This window comes from Oxyura jamaicensis, chromosome 2, assembly GCF_011077185.1.
Source record: "Oxyura jamaicensis isolate SHBP4307 breed ruddy duck chromosome 2, BPBGC_Ojam_1.0, whole genome shotgun sequence".
NCBI classification, from domain to species: Eukaryota; Metazoa; Chordata; class Aves; order Anseriformes; family Anatidae; genus Oxyura; species Oxyura jamaicensis.
Window position 1 is genome coordinate 100,779,141 of NC_048894.1, and position 16,692 is coordinate 100,795,832.

Below are 16,692 nucleotides of genomic sequence, written 5' to 3' on the forward strand. Positions count from 1 at the left end.
TTTTTTTTTCTTTTCTTTTTCCTTCCTTTTCTTTTCTTTTTTTTTTCTTTTCTTTTTCTTTCCTTTTCTTTTCTTTTCTTTTTTTTTTCTTTCCCTTTTATCTTTTTCTTTCTTTTTTCAGAATTGTAATTAAGATTTTATTGCTAGGAGATATAAAATTTCACAATTACTTTTCCTTTGCTGGAATTGTTATCCTATGCCACACACTACAGACTCCTTACACTTTATGCATTCTCAGTCCCAGTTTATAAGCTCTTTGTTGTGAAAATTATTATTTCAATTTCTGAAGACAGAACATTGTCACAAGAGAGGAAGGAAAGAGATGAATCAAGAGAACCAAAAGTATCTATACAAGGAATAGTACCCACAGAATGCCATCCATCATCTGGCATTGCTGCAATATGGCAATGTCATGAGAACTGTTGAGCAAACATTTTGTTGCCAATGTGGCATTTTATTTTTCCAGTAGCCTGGTACTTTCCAAGAAAAAATGTCAAACCTAAAAAACCTGTTATAAGAAGCAGCACTCACAACTATGAAATACTGGTGTTGTGTGGATGCTTTTCAAATAATACTTTGAAAAACTGCATCAGTAACTGGAGATAACTTTACAATTGTTTCTTCCTTCAAAGGTCCTAGTCTAAAAATCACACGGCAATGTCAAATTTTAAAATAATGTTCTTTTTCATCTGCAGAATTTACAGTTGGAAGTGATAAAGAAATTTAAAATAATAGAGAGACAAATGTATCCTTAGAGAATTTCCTTTGAGTTCATTGGATCTGCTCCAAGATTGATTTTTTTTTTCTCAACGTGAAATGAAAAGAAGTAGCCATGTACATAATGGTGAGAGAAGTAATCACTAATTTCTGAAAGGAAATGTGTAAAGACATGAAGGGAAAGTGAGAATGGAGCAGATTGTAAGGGAAAAAAATAGAGAGAGATGTTGAATACAAGAGATTTAATTCCTTAACACGTACATTTTTGCTCTATGCTGCTGGCCAAAGTAAATTTCATAAAATGGGGACAATATGAAATAGGGTACTTTTACGTTAACTTCACAATAGCCAATATTGTGATTAGATCATTAAAAGGCTTAACAAAAAAAATAAAAATAAAAAATTGGCTGAAACATCTCTCTACAGTCATAATTTAATTATACTTATATATAGGTTATATAAGAAAATATACTTGCAATCCAAAATCAGAAACAATATATTCTTAACTGCACAAGTCTTTTAAGAAACAATTATGACATGATGAAGTAAACTGAATTTTTAAATTTTAACCATTAAATCATATAGCCATATGCTTCAGTTACACAAGCTTTGAAGTTTTTTTTTTTTTAATGACATTCACTACCATTTCACTTTGAGTATTTGTACAAATATATTTGTCTAAGCAAGAATATGATAAATAAGTAAATTAAAAAAAAAAAAAAGATTCTAAATTATCAAAATCAACTTCCAAGTCTAAAGTATTTTTATTTTTACTTGTGTGTGTGTGTGTTTGCTTGTTTTTGTTAAATTCAGTTTTGAGCTGAATTCCTCCCAGTTTTTGATAAGCAGCTTAGAAGGAACAGACGAAGGCTGTAAGAAGATTCTGTGCTTCAGGTAAAAAGACAATAATTTTTTTTGTGTATATTTTTCATTTTATCCCTTTGAAACAGCTTTCAATGCATGTTGAATAATGTTAGGGCAGTGAGCCATGAATAGCTTTCCTGAAATGGAGACAGTTTTTCCTAACAATACGTTAGATTTATTCTGTCACAAAAGAAGAACAAGCAATTTTATTGTCTTTTATTCTCAGATGTTTTGTGGTGCTACAGAAATATTTGGGAGAGGGTGGTCACAAGATTATGTCCTTTTCTGATGGCAACATGAAGAAAGAACCACAGTAATTTCATATATACCTCTAACCTACATTTCAGTTAACTGCAATACATAACTTTATTCAGACACAAAGGCTGAAGATTAAGGAACAATACAAGATCCCCAGACTGAGCTAGAGAAAAGGGAAAAGTAAACAACAGAGAAATATCTAGCAGTAGGGAAAAAGAAAAGAAAATAAAAGAAAAAAAAAAAAAAGATTTTAAGGATTTTCTATTAGAACTCTGTGTTGGGATAGTGGCTAAGGAAATGTGTGAATAACCATCTTCAACACAGATTGCTGTAAACAGCTTTGAAAACACAAACATTCAGCTACTTCTGTTTGCGTGGAGACTGTGTGGTTTCTATGCCCTATTTACAGCTACAAGACAGAGAAGAGAAGACTTCAAATATGAGCAAATTGAGTGAAAGGGTTGCTTTGTATTAGCAATTTTGTGAAATGAAAGTTTGTCCTACAGGGCAAAATGTAATTAGCATCTTTCACAAACAAGACCACTCTCTCCCTGTCTAGCACTATCCATCCATCATGTCTGCTATTGATCGTTCTTTCAGGGAAAGAATAGAAAAAGCAATTTAATGTCCTATCTTAAAATATCTTGGAGATAAACTGATGGCATGATGGGATTAAAGCATCATTTAGAACTAGATTCTAATAGAGATTCATTGGTTTAACAAGGCATTCCCTTTATTCCTGAAAAAAAAAAAAAAAAAAAAAAAAAGTTAAAAAGTGGATGCAAATTATTACTACTCCAAGTATGAAAGGTCTTAAACACAAAACAGTATTCAGACTGTCTAACCTCAAATTTCCAACAGGCAAAAGATGTCTTTATAAAGGTTGATTCAGAGGACTTAAGTTAGAAAATTCTCCTCTTAGGTTTCCTGTAGTGCTTATTCATGGCATTCATTCCAAGAAAAGGTAGAGTGTTTATGCAATATGATTATGCAGATATTGTACTGTCAAGATACCTGGATTCAAAAGAATGTATTTCCATTGATGCAGCAGCCACGTAAAAAGGAAGAGATTAAGTTGTGGCATTTGACAAACACTGCTTCAGTAATTCCACAGACTCAGAAAATTCCTAAAGGCTTAAACTATGCTTTGTAGAATGGCTGAAAATGATCATGAATTTCTCATGGCTTGGTTTTGGATCACTCGGCTTCTAATTATGAAAAATAATTTTCCCGTACTTTAAAACGTCAATGCAAATGACAAACAGCTAGATGTATCAGGGAGAAGTAAGACTTTATATGTTCAAAAACAGCTTCCCCTCACTAATATTTCTGTGTGACTTTTGTTCTGCCCCCTTAATGTTATTAGAAAGTTGTCCATGTTGTTAGGAAGCAGTTTTCCTCAAAGGACTTTATCTTTGACCATTTGTTGTTGTTGTTTTTTTCAGTGGATGGAGAAAGTGTTTTTCTTTGGTTTCCCACCAGCTGCAGACAATGTCAAGAAAAACACTGATCTGAATGAGTGAGGTCACCACTGTTTTATGTGGCAAGCAGAATGATTCCTATTGACTTGAAACAGAGAAAGAGGGTCAAGGGAGACTATTCTAGGTGGACATTGAGAAAGAGGTTGCCTTTTTTGAAAGCTGCTTACATACTTAGTAGCTTAAGGGGTAGCTTAAGCCTATAAAATTTGGCTGTGATGCTAAGTCATTCTTAAGGTGGTTGTCTTATTTTCCTCTGAAGGTTTTTCTTTATCCCCTACTGCTGTAAGTGATGCCATTATCTTCAGAAATAATAATAAGGAAACAGTTTTCAATAGCAAATTTATTGGATAAAAATAAGTTTCTATGACACAAATGGCTACTGAAAGGATGTAACAAAGTGCAAAGTGTTTATAGCATTTTATAAGCCCATCTAAAAATGATAGGCGCAGTTCTTAATTTCATGCTTCCTATTTAAAACTAGAAAAACAACATTAACTTAACATCTCATCATGTCCAGGTAGATGACATCGGCTGATCTTCCCTTGTCAACTGATGCAGTCGCTCCATCATAGAAGGCCACCAGATTGGTCAGGAATGATTTGCCCTTTGTGAAGCCATGCTGGCTGTCGTGGATCACCCCTTTGTCTTGCATGTGCCTTAGCATTGTTTCCAGGAAGATCAGTTCCATGATCATTCCAGACACAGAGGTGAGGCTCACTTGTCTGCAGTTTCCTCGGTCCTCCTTTCTACTCTTTTTAAAAATGAGATTGATGTTTCCCTTTTTCCAGTCACCAGGGGCTTCACTTGACTATCAGGACTTTTCAAATATGATGGAGAGCAACTTAACAATTCCATCAGCCAATTCCCTCAGGACCCTGGGATGCACATCATTGGGCCCCATAGATTTGAACCTGTTAATTTTCATCAGGTGGTCTCGAACCTGTTCATGTTTTACTGTGGGAGGCACTTTTCTCCCCCAGCCCTCACCACTTTAAAGAAATGAGAGGCAGGTGAAGCCTGACTGCCAGTGAAGACAGAGGCAAAGAAGTTGTTAAATACCTCAAACTTTTCTGTCTGTCGTTACCATATATAAACTGTTACCATTTGCTTATGCTTACTAAAGAAGTAAAAATTATAGGAGAATTATCCACAGAATCTCGTTCATTTTCAGAGACTGTATGAAAGCAATATGTCATCATTTTTTGTACGGTGATATCTATTTCATGCTGCATGAAGTTAGTTGTAATAAATGTGAATCCATATGTGAATCTCTACCCTCCTGACACAGACCAAGGTCTAATTTTTATATTTCTTAACTTCCTGTTATTCAGTGAGCTTTAGAACTGTGGAATTTAGATTGTTCAGCTTAGTTGACCTGAGGAAAATTAATTTTATATTTCTATCTAACCAGAACATGACCAAACAAATCCATGATTTAAATAAATGACCTGAAATAGACATTGCATAATAAATTTGAGAAAGATCAGGTTTAGGGTTATAAATGAAATTGATTTGTTCAAAGTTTCAGTTTTAAGGGACTGAAGCAGTCTACACAATTTGTATAACTTTTGAAATATTTTTAAGAACCGGTAAACTGAAGTTTACCAGGGAAGGATAAATCAAATAGTAAACCAACAAATACTAAAAATATTGGCTTTATGCAGTCTATGTCATGTTTCCTCAATATTCAAACTTAACCTGGTTATCTGCTAAAATATACTCTCATCATTCTGTTTCTCTCAGGAATGATCATTTTTTACAGTGAAATCTTGCCATCTGTTTAATCATATTTAATTAATATAGCAGAGACAGTGAAATAAAGCAATACCTTCTGCTTCCTGCCATGAAAATGCTATCCCTCTTCATTGGGATATTCAGAAAAGAGGTCATGAACAGGGCAGAGGGGAAACCATTAAGTTCTGAGTTAAGAAACAGGTTTCAAGAACCTTATATGTTCATGCCAAAAGTAAGTAAGGAATACGTCTCCTATGTTCTTGGGATTTAAAAGAGAATTATAAGGCAAAAAACTAATGTAAATCAGGCTTCATACACATTCCTGTAATGGAGAAATACTAGATTACTCCAGCTGAGGACATGCTCTGCAAATGAATGTAGCATGAGAAACACAAATCAGTTTTCCATCTCCTCTTAAATTCTAGAAGCTTGAGAGCATTTCAGAAAGCAATCTATGATTGACTCCTTCTCTCTGAGGATACTGATTTCCCATCAGGGGAACACTGAAGTGAAATAGGTGAAAAGGATGTAATGCTGTTGTTCTCCTGACTTATGGTTTTGCCATTAAATAAAATAGATACCAGCATGGGATCATTTCCATTCTGCTGCTTTCGGCATGCTCCCAGTGGAGGCTTAGCCAGTGATACATAACATGCCCCAAGGCAATACTCTGACCCTAGGAGGAGCCAGAGCTGGGGGAGAAAGAACACAGCTGAGAGGGAGAGTGTGGGCACCTGTCTGCAAGTGATGACAACTCATTTGGTCTCAAGATCCTGCACAAGTGGCCCCTGTCATATTTGATTTAAAGGGATGTTGACTTTGACTATTTATCTGTCACCAAGAGTGTTTAAAAATGAAAGATGCTGTGAAACACGTCTGCATGCTCACCATGTGACTACAGGCTGCCCAAACCAGCAGAAAGCCATAATCAGGCATATTATGGGTGTGTGTTAAGCTAGAAGCCACACTTAGGAAAGCAGAGAACCTCAGCTCTGGAAGGTAGGTTAGGCTCTGCCCAAAACCCAACTTCACAGTATCTGTCCATGTAGATGATGATAACCTTGGTCCTGAAATATTGCCAATCTGTCCCCTAGATATACTTCTGTCCTCAGATAGTTTGCCAGATTTTCTGGAGGATGTGCTATCAATAATTCCTGAAAGGTAGTCTGATCTGTCTATAATTCAATTCATTCATTGTCTTTCAGCATCAGTGTCCTCAGTCCTGTTAAAAAAATATTCCACCTCAGACTTTTTTGCTGCTAAAAAAAAGTTAAGGAAACCATATATTTCTTATTTTTCTTTTAGTGTTGCTCATTTTTTTCTAAATAAAGAGACACCTAAATTATAAATTTTGAATGTTTATTATTATTATTATTTTAATGAAGATTCTTACCCGATGTAGCCAGGACACCTCTATCTGTATATATAAAATGAGGAAATAGCTGAAATGATCTCATTTCCCTTCACATGCACTTGGTCTTAAAAATAAAATAAAATAAAATAAAATTACAAATCAATTTATTTAATTCATTTTTTTTTCCACTCATTCAACCAGTCACTGTTCTGTGACTATCTGAGTGTAACTAACAGAGACAGTGAACAGAGACAACAGTTTGTACAACAGAGGCAGTGAACAGATGCAGCAGTTTGTGCAGCAGCTTGTGCAGAAGGGTGCAAGAAAGCCCCTTCATCTCCAGTCTTAGTAGTGAATGCTCATTCAGGTATGGTTTTGTCATGCCTTAGAGCTCATTTCCTGGTAGCTGTTGAAGCTGCTGCATCAGCTGTGTCAGAGGCTTCCACCCAGAACAATCTTTTGATAGTGGATGTAGCTCTGCAGGTCTCAGGTTGTAGGGAGTGCCTGGAGCCTCTCCATGAAGCTGGAGATGACAGTCATCTTTTCTCAAGAAGGTGTGTTGTTGCTGTTAATGAGTTATGTTGCCATGTGAGGGAGTTATGCGAAGAAGTAAGCAGGCTGAGTAGCAAGATAGATAAGATATTCTCAGAGACCCTACAGTTTCAGGAGTCTCAACCCCACATTACAATGGAGATCCACATTGGCTCTGTACTGTGTGAAACAGAAAGTCATGTCTATGGAAGATGAAGGATGGAAACAAATCACTTCTCATATGAGGAGGAAAGCTTTTGCTCCTCCTAAAGATTCATAATCAAAAAACAAACAAACAAAAAAACAGGTTTAGTATCCTTCAAGCTAAGGAGGAGCTGGACATGGCTTCTAGTGAAGCAACTGAGCCGATGGACCTTGTCCCACATAGGATCACCCAGAAGCAGCATGTGGTTGTTGTGGGTGACTCTGGTACATGTGACAGAGGCATCCATCTGCCAACCAGACCACTTGTCATGCCAACCAGACCACTTTTCTAGAGAGCTTTGCTGCCTGCTGGGAGCTTGAATAAAAGACATCATAAAAAATTGCTAAGTCTTGTCCACACATCTGACTATTACCCCTGCTGCTCTTCCATGTGGGCACCAATGATACCAAGGGCAACTTGGAAACCTTCAGAAGGGATTCCACAGCTCTGGAGATTATGATCAAGGCCCTGGGAACCCAGGCTGTTTTCTCCTCAATTCTACCAGTTCAGGTAAAGGATGAGAGGAGAAGTAGACAGATTCTCCAAGTAAACAACTGGCTGCATTGCTGGTGTTGGTAACATGACTTTGGTTTCTATAAGCTTGGGATCGTATCTGAAGATTGACAGCTGATTGGGAGAGATGGGATCCACCTTATTAAATAGGGCACACATGTCTTTACTGACAGAATAGCTAACCTGGTAAGGAGTACTTTAAACCAGGAGAAATGGGGGAAATTTATAGAGACAACCAAGAGAGCAAAATAAGCCTCCAGCAAGTGCATGCAGCCAAGGAAGTACCTGTAAGGCGTGACTAGGGGGTATCCTCTTACAACCCAGAGCAAGAGGACAAACCAAGACCTGCAGACAAAATATTCTAAAAACATCTGGGAGAAGTCTCAATCGTTAGCCCTTGTTCTTGTGAGGGACTAACTTACCAGATATCTGCTGGAAATAAAACACAGCAGAGAGGAAACAGTCTATGAGGTTCTTGAACTGTGTGGAAGATAACTTCCTGACACAGCTGGTGAGTGAGCCAGCTAGGGAAGGTGCACCGCTGGACCTTTTTCTTCTAAATAGAAACTTGTGGGACTTGTAGGTGATGTGAAGGTTGGAGGCTGTCTTGGGCATAGTGATCATGCATTAACAGAGTTTATGATTCTCGGAGAAGTAAGGAGGCGGGTTAGCAGAACTGCCACCCTGGACATCTGGATGGCAGACTTCAGCCTGTTAAGGAGACTGGTTGAAGGAATCCCTTCAGAGGCAGTCCTGAAGAGCAAAGGAGTCCATGAAGGCTGGGTACTCTTCAAGAAGGAAATTGTAAAGGCACAGGAGCAGACCATCCCCATATGCTGAAAGACGAGCCAATGTAGAAGACTGTCCTGTCTCAACAGAGAGCTGTGGCTAGAGCTCAGGAAGAGAAAGAGAGTTTATGACCTTTGGAAGAAGAGGTGGCCCACTCAGAAGGACTACAAAAATGTCATGAGGCTGTTCAGGGACAAAATTAGAAGGGCCAAAGCCCTTCTTGAGCCCAACTTGAGCTCAGTCTGTCTATTGTTGTGAAAGACAATAAAAATATTTTTATAAATTCATAACAAGAAAATGATGACTAAGAAGAATTTCCATCTTTTACTGGATGTGGGTGTAAACATAGCGCCAAGAGATGAGGAAAATGCTGTGGTACCTAATGCTTTCTGTGCCTCAATCTTTAACAGCAAGACCAGTTGTTCGCCAGGTACTCAACAACCTGAGATGGTAAATAGGGTCAGGGAACAGCATGAAGCCCTCCTAAACCTTGAGGAAATGTTTAGTGACCTTCTAGACCACTTAGATGTGCACATGTCTATGGAGCCAGATAAAATCCACTGAAGGGTACTGAAGAAGCTGGCAGAAGTGCTCATCAAGCTGCTTTGCATCATTTATCAGTAGTCCTGGCTATCAGGGGAGATCCCAGTTGACTGGTGTCTAGTAAATGTGACATCCATCTACAAGAATGGATTGAAGGAGGATCCAGGAAATTACAGCCTGTCAGTTTGACCTTGGTGCTAGGGAAGCTCATGAAACAGATTATCTTGAGTGCCATTATGCAGTACTTACAGGACAACCAGGTGATCAGGCTCAGTCGGCATGGGTATATCAAAAGCATGTCCTGCTTGACAAACCTGATTTCCTTCTATGACAAGGTGATACACTCAGTGGACAAGGGAAAGGAAGAGGATGTGGTCTACCTAGACTTCATTAAGGCTTTTGATAGTTTCCCGGAGCATTCTCATGAAGAAGCTGGCTGTTCAAGGCTTGGATGGGTATGTACTGTGTTGGATTAAAAACTGGATGGGTGATCAGGCCCAAAGAGTCATGGTGAATGAAGTTAAATCCATCTGGAGGCCTGTCGCAAGTGATGTCCCTGACGGCTTAGTACTGGGACTAGTTCTCTTCAATATCCTTATCAATGAGGCACAACAACTCCATGCAATGCTAGAGGCTCTGGGAAGAGTGGCTGGAAAGCTCCCTGGTAGAAATAGACCTGGGGGTATTGGTCAATAGGTGGCTGAATACGAGCCAGCAGAGTGTTAAGGTGGCTGAGAAGGCCAACAGTGTCCTGGCTTGTATCAGAAACAGTTTGGCCAGCAGAACTAAGGAAGTGATTGATCCTCTGTACTCAGCTCTGGTGAGGCCACACCTTGAATACTATGTTCAGTTTTGGGCCCCTCACTATAACAAGGACTTTGAGGTGTTGAAGCATGTCCAACGAAGGTCAATAAAGCTGGTGAAGATTCTAGAAAACAAGTCTTATGAATAGCGGCTGAGGGAATTGGGGTAGTTTAGCCTGGAGGAGGCTCAGGGAAGACCTTATTGAGCTCTACAATTACCATAAAGGAGGCAAAAGAGAGGGGGGTATGGGGCTCTTCTCCCAAGCATCAAGTGATAAGATGAGGGGAAATGACCTCAAGCTGCGCCAGGGGAAGTCGAGGTGGGATATTAGGAGAAACTTATTTACTGAAAGAGTTGTGTGACATTAGAATAGATTGCCCAGGAAAACGATTGAGTCACCATTCCTGGAGGTTTTCAATAAATGTGTAGATTTGGAAGTTAGTAGCATGGTTTAGTGCTGGACTTCTGTACTAGGTTAAAGGTTGGAGTCGATGATCTTAGAGGTCTTTTTCAACTTGAATTATTCTATGATTCTCTCTGCATAAAATCCTCCTGGGAAACTGGCACATTGAATACCTTTCTGAAGGGTCTCTATTATGATGCATGCAGCATGGGGAATAAACAGGAAGAATTAGAGATCTGTGCATAGTTGCAGGGCTTTGATCTCATTGGAATTACAGAGACATGGTGGGACAGCACATATGACTGGTATGTTGTTTTGAGTAGCTACATATCTTTTAGGAAAGACAGGCCAGGTAGTTGTGGTAGTGGAGTTGCCCTTTTACGTGAGAGAACACCTGGAGTATAGCTACAGAGGTGGTACCACTTAAAGATAATTTGGGAAAAAAAATGAGTTCTGATGATTTTAGAAAGCTGTGGTGTTTGCAAACTGCAGTCCTCTAACAAATGAGGTGATGTATTAGGCTTATGTGGCAATGTTTTTGTGGCAGGTGGACTGCGGTCATGGTCTCTCTGAGAAGAGACTAGAACCTGCCCCCTGATAAGAGACAACTCCAGACAAAAGGGTCTTGCTGCTGGCCAGAGCTGAAACAGTGAACGATATTGGTTATGCTTCTGTGAGAGCAGATTTAAGAAAGGGAAAAAAACTGCCGTGCAACAGCAGCTGGGAGGGAGAGGAGTGAGAAACAGTACTGCAGACACCAAGGTTAGTGAGTAAGGAGGGAAAGGAGGTGCTCCAGGCACAGAGCAGAAGTTCACATGCAGCCTGTGGAGAGGAGCCCATGCAAAAGCAGGTGATCTGGTGGGAGCTGCTGCCCATGGGGAACCCAGGTTGGAACAATCTGTTCCTGAAGGAAGAAAACCGCCCCATGGTACTGACCCCTATGGGAGCAGTTCTTGAAGAGCTGTTGCTTATGGGAAGCCCACACAAGATCAGTTCAGGAAGGACTGCATCCTGTGGGAGGGACCTGTAGTGGGTTTACGTGGCAAGGTTTTGGTAGCAGGGGGCCACAGGGGTGGCTTCCGTGAGAAGGATATAGAAGCTGCCCCATGTTTGGTAAGGGCCCCACTGCCGACCAGAGCTGAGCCAATAAGTGATGTTGTTTTGTGCCTCTGTGAGAGCATAATTAAGGCAGGGAAAAAAAAACAACGCAAAAAAAAAAAAAAAAAACGCTGCAACACAGCAGCTGGGAGAGTGAGAGGAGTGAGGAACAGCCTTGCAGGTGCCAAGGTCAGTGAAGAAGGAAGGGGAGAGGTGCTCCAGGCGCCAGAACAGAAGTCCCCTGCGGCCTGTGGTGAGGACCATGGTGAAGCAGGATGTCCCCCTGCAGCCCATGGAGTACCACAGTGGAGCAGGATTCCACAAGGCAGCCCATGGAGGAGACCACGGTGGAGCAGGTGGACCTGCACTGACAGAGACTGCAGCCTGTGGAAGACCCCTGCCAGAGCAGATTCTGGGCTGGACCTGTAGCCCATGGAGAGGAGCCCACGCAGAAGCAGATTACATGGCAGGAGCTGCTGCCCATGGGGGACCCAGTTTGCTCCTGAGGAATAGACCCTGTGGTACGGACCCGTATCTGGAGCAGTTCTTGAAGAGCTGCTGCCTGTGGGAAGCCCACACCGGATCAGTTCGGCAACGACTGCATCCTGTGGGAGGGACCCCGCAGCACAGGGGACAAGAGAGATCAAGAATGAGTGGCAGAGAAGTGCTATAGACTGACCATAACCCCCATTCCCCCGTTCCTTTGTGCCGCTTGGGGGGAGGAGGTGGAAGAGGGTGGATGGTGGGGGGGAAGGTGCTTTTAGTTTCTTTCCTTTGTTTCTCGCTTCTCTAGCTTGTTATTAATAGGCAATAAATCTTACAATCTCCCTATGCTGAGTCTGTTTTGCCTGTCACGATAATTACTGCACAATCTCCTCGTCCTTATCTCAACCCTTGATCCCCTTTCATCATGTTTTCCCCCCACTCCTCTTTGAAGGGGGGGAGTGAGAGAGCAGTTGGGTGGAGCTCGGCCACCCACCTGAGTAAAACAACCACAGGACCCCATGTGGAACAGGGGCAGAGAGTGACCGTGAAGGAGCAGCAGAGACAAAGTATTAAGCACTGATCAGAACACCCATTCCCCTTTCCCCTGCACTTCTTAGTGGGATGAGGTAGAAGAGGGGGAATGGGTGAAAGTGTTTTAAATTTGCTTTTAGTTCTCACTGCTATAGTTTTTTAGCAATATGTAATTAATTAAAATAATCTCACTGTGCTGAGTTTATTTTGCTCATGACAGTAATTGTCGTGTGATCTCCCTGTCCTTATATGAAACCTTGAGCCCTTTTTCATCCTATTTTCTCGCCCTGTTCTGTTGAAGAAGGGGAATGAGAGAGCAGCTTGGTGCACATTAGCTAGGTTCATGTGAAACCGCTGTAAGTGAATGTATTATTGTAGAAGCAAGGAGTAGCATTGGATGAAAAGGCTGATTCTTGAAGAAACACAAGTGTAAAAATTAATTTAAATTGTGAATTGAGCAGTACACTGCTGTCAAAAAGGAAGGATATTTACTTGTATTAAAGATGTATTAAAATGTAGTGCAATAATCTAATTTATTCCATTGTGATAAATTCCTGCCTCTCAATGAAGAACGGAACACTGTGCCAAAAAGCAGACTAATTTATAATTTAAAGAGAGGATTATATGAATTATTACTGGATTTGGCCAGAAAAAAATAGAATTCTAAGTCATTAAAAATGGTAAGAGTTTAGAAAACAATTTATTGTCTGGGGAATGCAGGGAACAGAAGGATGCCTGAAAAAAAAAAGGCCCATACTGAGGGTATAGCTGATAGCTTGGTGCCTACTGCTATCATCTACCTTGCGCATGGCTGAGGTCCAGCACCTGTTATGTAGGTAACATGCAGAACATTTCAATGAATATGTGTTTGTTGAACAATTCCCAGAGAGCACCGACTGTTTTAGCTGTTGTTCCCAATTAGAGATCGATTATCCTGCTGTTGCCTGAGAAGCCAAATGCCAATTTGCTGTGGGGCAAGATAGAGTAGAAGATACTTCACACCTGTAGCATGAAGAGACAGAAGTTAAAATCATTTAGGCAAATCTTTCCTACGGTCAGCCCTAAACTATTTTTTAGTGAAAAAATTCAAGCCTCTTGTGTTTCTAGTCACTTAAAAACATGTTTGAGTGATATATATTTGAATAGTATGACAACTGGTATAATTTATTATCATCATCAATTCTGCAACTTTAGATACAGTATTTCTTGGAGGAAATACCTTAGATTTTAATTTAAATCATTTTCAAATTCAGTACATAACGTCTTAAAAGTCAGAAATCATGGCATCACTCACTTCATTACTCGTGATGATGAGGTCATGTTATTATGACCTCAATAACAAATGTTAAGGACTTTGTTCTAGTGCTGAAGATAAATCTTTCATATTCAATTTATGGTCATATGCTATTATGCTGCCATTGTACTGTGGCCTATATAGTTGACTTCTCAAACATCCATTATGCTTCTGCTGTTTAATATCTTCATCAGTGACATAGACAATGGGACTGAGTGCACCCTCTGCAAGTTTGCAGATGACACCAAGCTAAGTGGTTCAGTTGATACAACAGAAGGAAGGGATGCCATCCAAAGGGACCTGGACAAGCTTGGTAAGCTTGAGATTAAAATCTAAGTACACGGTGTTAGAATGGGGAATGGGAATGTGAACCCCAAGGTCTTCTGGAGTCCTCTGTGTGAGCTTAGCCCGATGTATTAAGAATGACAGAAAAAGACTGAATTATTTCAGTTATCCCTCAACTGGGTTTTATGCAGCAAGAGTGTGTTCCAGTTGCAATAATATTATGCAACCATCCATCACATTGTTCCAACATACTTCTTCTCTAAGGTATTTCCTCCAAGAAATACTGTATCTAAAGTTGCAGAATAGGATAATAGTAAATTATACCAGAGCAAGGGGAAAGTGGTACTGTAAACCTGTAACTAATTGGTGCATGTCAGCACAGTCCCTGAAATTCTGCATCCTTTGGGATATAAGGAAATTGTTTCAGTTTGTAGACGCTATGAAAAAGCTTTTCTTGACATCTGAAACATCCTTGAATTTCAGATGAGGATGAATCATCAAACAGAGGAAATAGTTTGCTCTACTGCCACAAGCTTAATCTGCAGTTGTCACTGTCACGTGGTGCTGGCAAGGAAATGGTGTGTTGTGCACACCAATGTCCTGACTGCACCACATACCCTGGAGAAATTATTCCATTTTATTGAGACAAAAGACACTTTCTGCCTTTCACAATCACAGAAAGGACTCATTTTTTATAGAATTTCTCAGTTCATAAAGAGAGATTGATGACCTATCATATGTTGTGTCTATTTGTTGAAGTAATACTAGCTAACATAACTTAACTAACTCCACAACACTGACTCTCTCAATTAACAAATGTTGTCTTAGTATTCCAATATATATATTACTCAAACATGTTTTCAAGTGACTAGAAACACAAAAGGCTCAAATTCTTTCACTAAAAATACTTTAGGGCTGACCGTAGGAAAGATTTGCCTAAATGATTTTGACTTCTGTCTCTTCATGCTACAGGTGTAGAGTATCTGCTACTCTATCTTGCCCCACAGCAAACTGGGGTTGTTTAGTCTGGAGAAGAGGAGGCTCAGGGGAGACGTTATTGCTCTCTACAGCTACCTGAAGGGAAGGAGTGGGGAGCTGGGGGTTGGCCTCTTCTCACAGGTAGCTAGCGATAGAACTAGAGGGAATGGCCTCATGTTGCACCAGAGGAGGTTTAGGTTGGAAATTAGGAGACAATTCTTCTCAGAAAGAGTAGTTAGGCATTGGAACAGGTTGCCCAGGGAGGTGGTGGAGTCACCATCCAAGGGGGTGTTCAAGGAAAGGATGAACCTGGTGCTTAGGGACATGTTTTAGTGGGTGACATTGGTAGTAGGGTCATGGTTGGACCAGATGACCTTGAAGGTCTCTTCCAAACTTAACGATTCTGTGATTCTATGATAAGAAGTAATAGAGGGAATAAAACTTGGGGAAAAAGAGAGAGAGAGAGACTTTGGGGAAAAAAAAATAAAATAAAAAATCAGAACTTTTAATGAGATTCTGATAGTTCCCACCCCACTGGAGGCAAAGCTCTTGGATGTTCACATACTGTTAATAAATATTCCATTCTATCAAGTGAAAAGTGGCATAAAAACACATTGTTTTGACATGTATCTTGAAAAGTGTTTGCAAAAGTAATTTAGAGGGTGGTGGAGATAACAATATTTATAGTTTTAAATAAGGTATGGATCTTGCCAGTTCTGAAAGTTATTTGTAGGTCTTTCTGTGTTTACCCTCTATTCATTAAACTAATTTATATACAATATACACAGTTCCGTCTGTTAAAAAGAATAGCAAAAAATATCAGGTTAAAATTAATCTTAATTTTGTCTAGAAACAATTTGCTATTTTAGCACCAGTTGTTCTTTCTGAGCTATAAAGAAGAATAGCTCAATGGTTTGGAACCAGATTTAGGGTTAAGAGTTTTCCTGACTTTACTATATTTATCCTTGGTGACCTTGAGCAAGTAACTCTTTCTGCACAAATATGTATATATTCTCTGCCCACAAAGGGGAATGTGAAGGGGATAGATGGGAGTAGCAGTATATAACAAATATCACAGATGCATATTTAAGATCAGGAGGAATTCTAGTACTATGATGAAAAGCTCATAAATATTTTCTGATATTCTCAACTGCAGTCAGAGCAATCATGTATCATCATATCTTGGCTTACTTTCCAGTGACTAATTTATGGGTTTGCTTCTTTACAGAGACCTCTGAGGATGTGTGTATGTAGTTGCTGAAATAAAAATTTTATGCACTTAATGGAAGTAGCTGAATTTTCTCAGGGAAGCATGAGAAGTGTGTGGGATAGATGTGTGTTAATTTCCCCTGAAGAAACAAAAGAAATAAAAGATACCATACTAACAATGTATTGATACATTATTGATTATTCCATAAATAGAGCACCATGACAGGTGTATCAGTACAACTGGGTATTCACAGTGAAGTGAAGGACAAACCTGTAAGAAGTTTATACAGAAGTGCAATTCAAAGCAGGACAAACTACCTCCTAGCTTTTAATTTCCATTAATATCCATATCACTCTTCCAAGCCCTTACCACAAGAATATTCCTCAGCACCAATTAAACATTATTTGTTTTTCTTACATGCTTGAAGATACAAATAGGGAATGACAGTATCCTAGTTTTTCCAGTAACTCATACAATTGTTTACCTTGATTTTAGACACAGATATTGCTTTAGGCTAAAAAGACACCCTGGAGCTTAAAGAGATTTTTCTCAATTGCTGAAACCTTATGGATTTATCTCTAAAAGACCCATATTTCTAATGGCTGGGGGGGGGG

General features: G+C 39.6%; 1 long non-coding RNA gene across 1 annotated transcript in view; it reads right to left on the bottom strand.

The window, feature by feature from the left end:
- LOC118161154 overlaps window positions 1-9,145 on the bottom strand; it is a 23,498-nt gene extending 14,353 nt beyond the window's left edge. The window contains exons 1-2 of the long non-coding RNA XR_004747881.1: window positions 7,588-9,145; window positions 1,352-1,356 (exon numbers count right to left, since the gene is read on the bottom strand). This is a non-coding gene — a long non-coding RNA (uncharacterized LOC118161154). The remainder of the gene's footprint in view (window positions 1-1,351; window positions 1,357-7,587) is intronic.
- Between the last annotated feature and the right edge of the window lie 7,547 nt (window positions 9,146-16,692).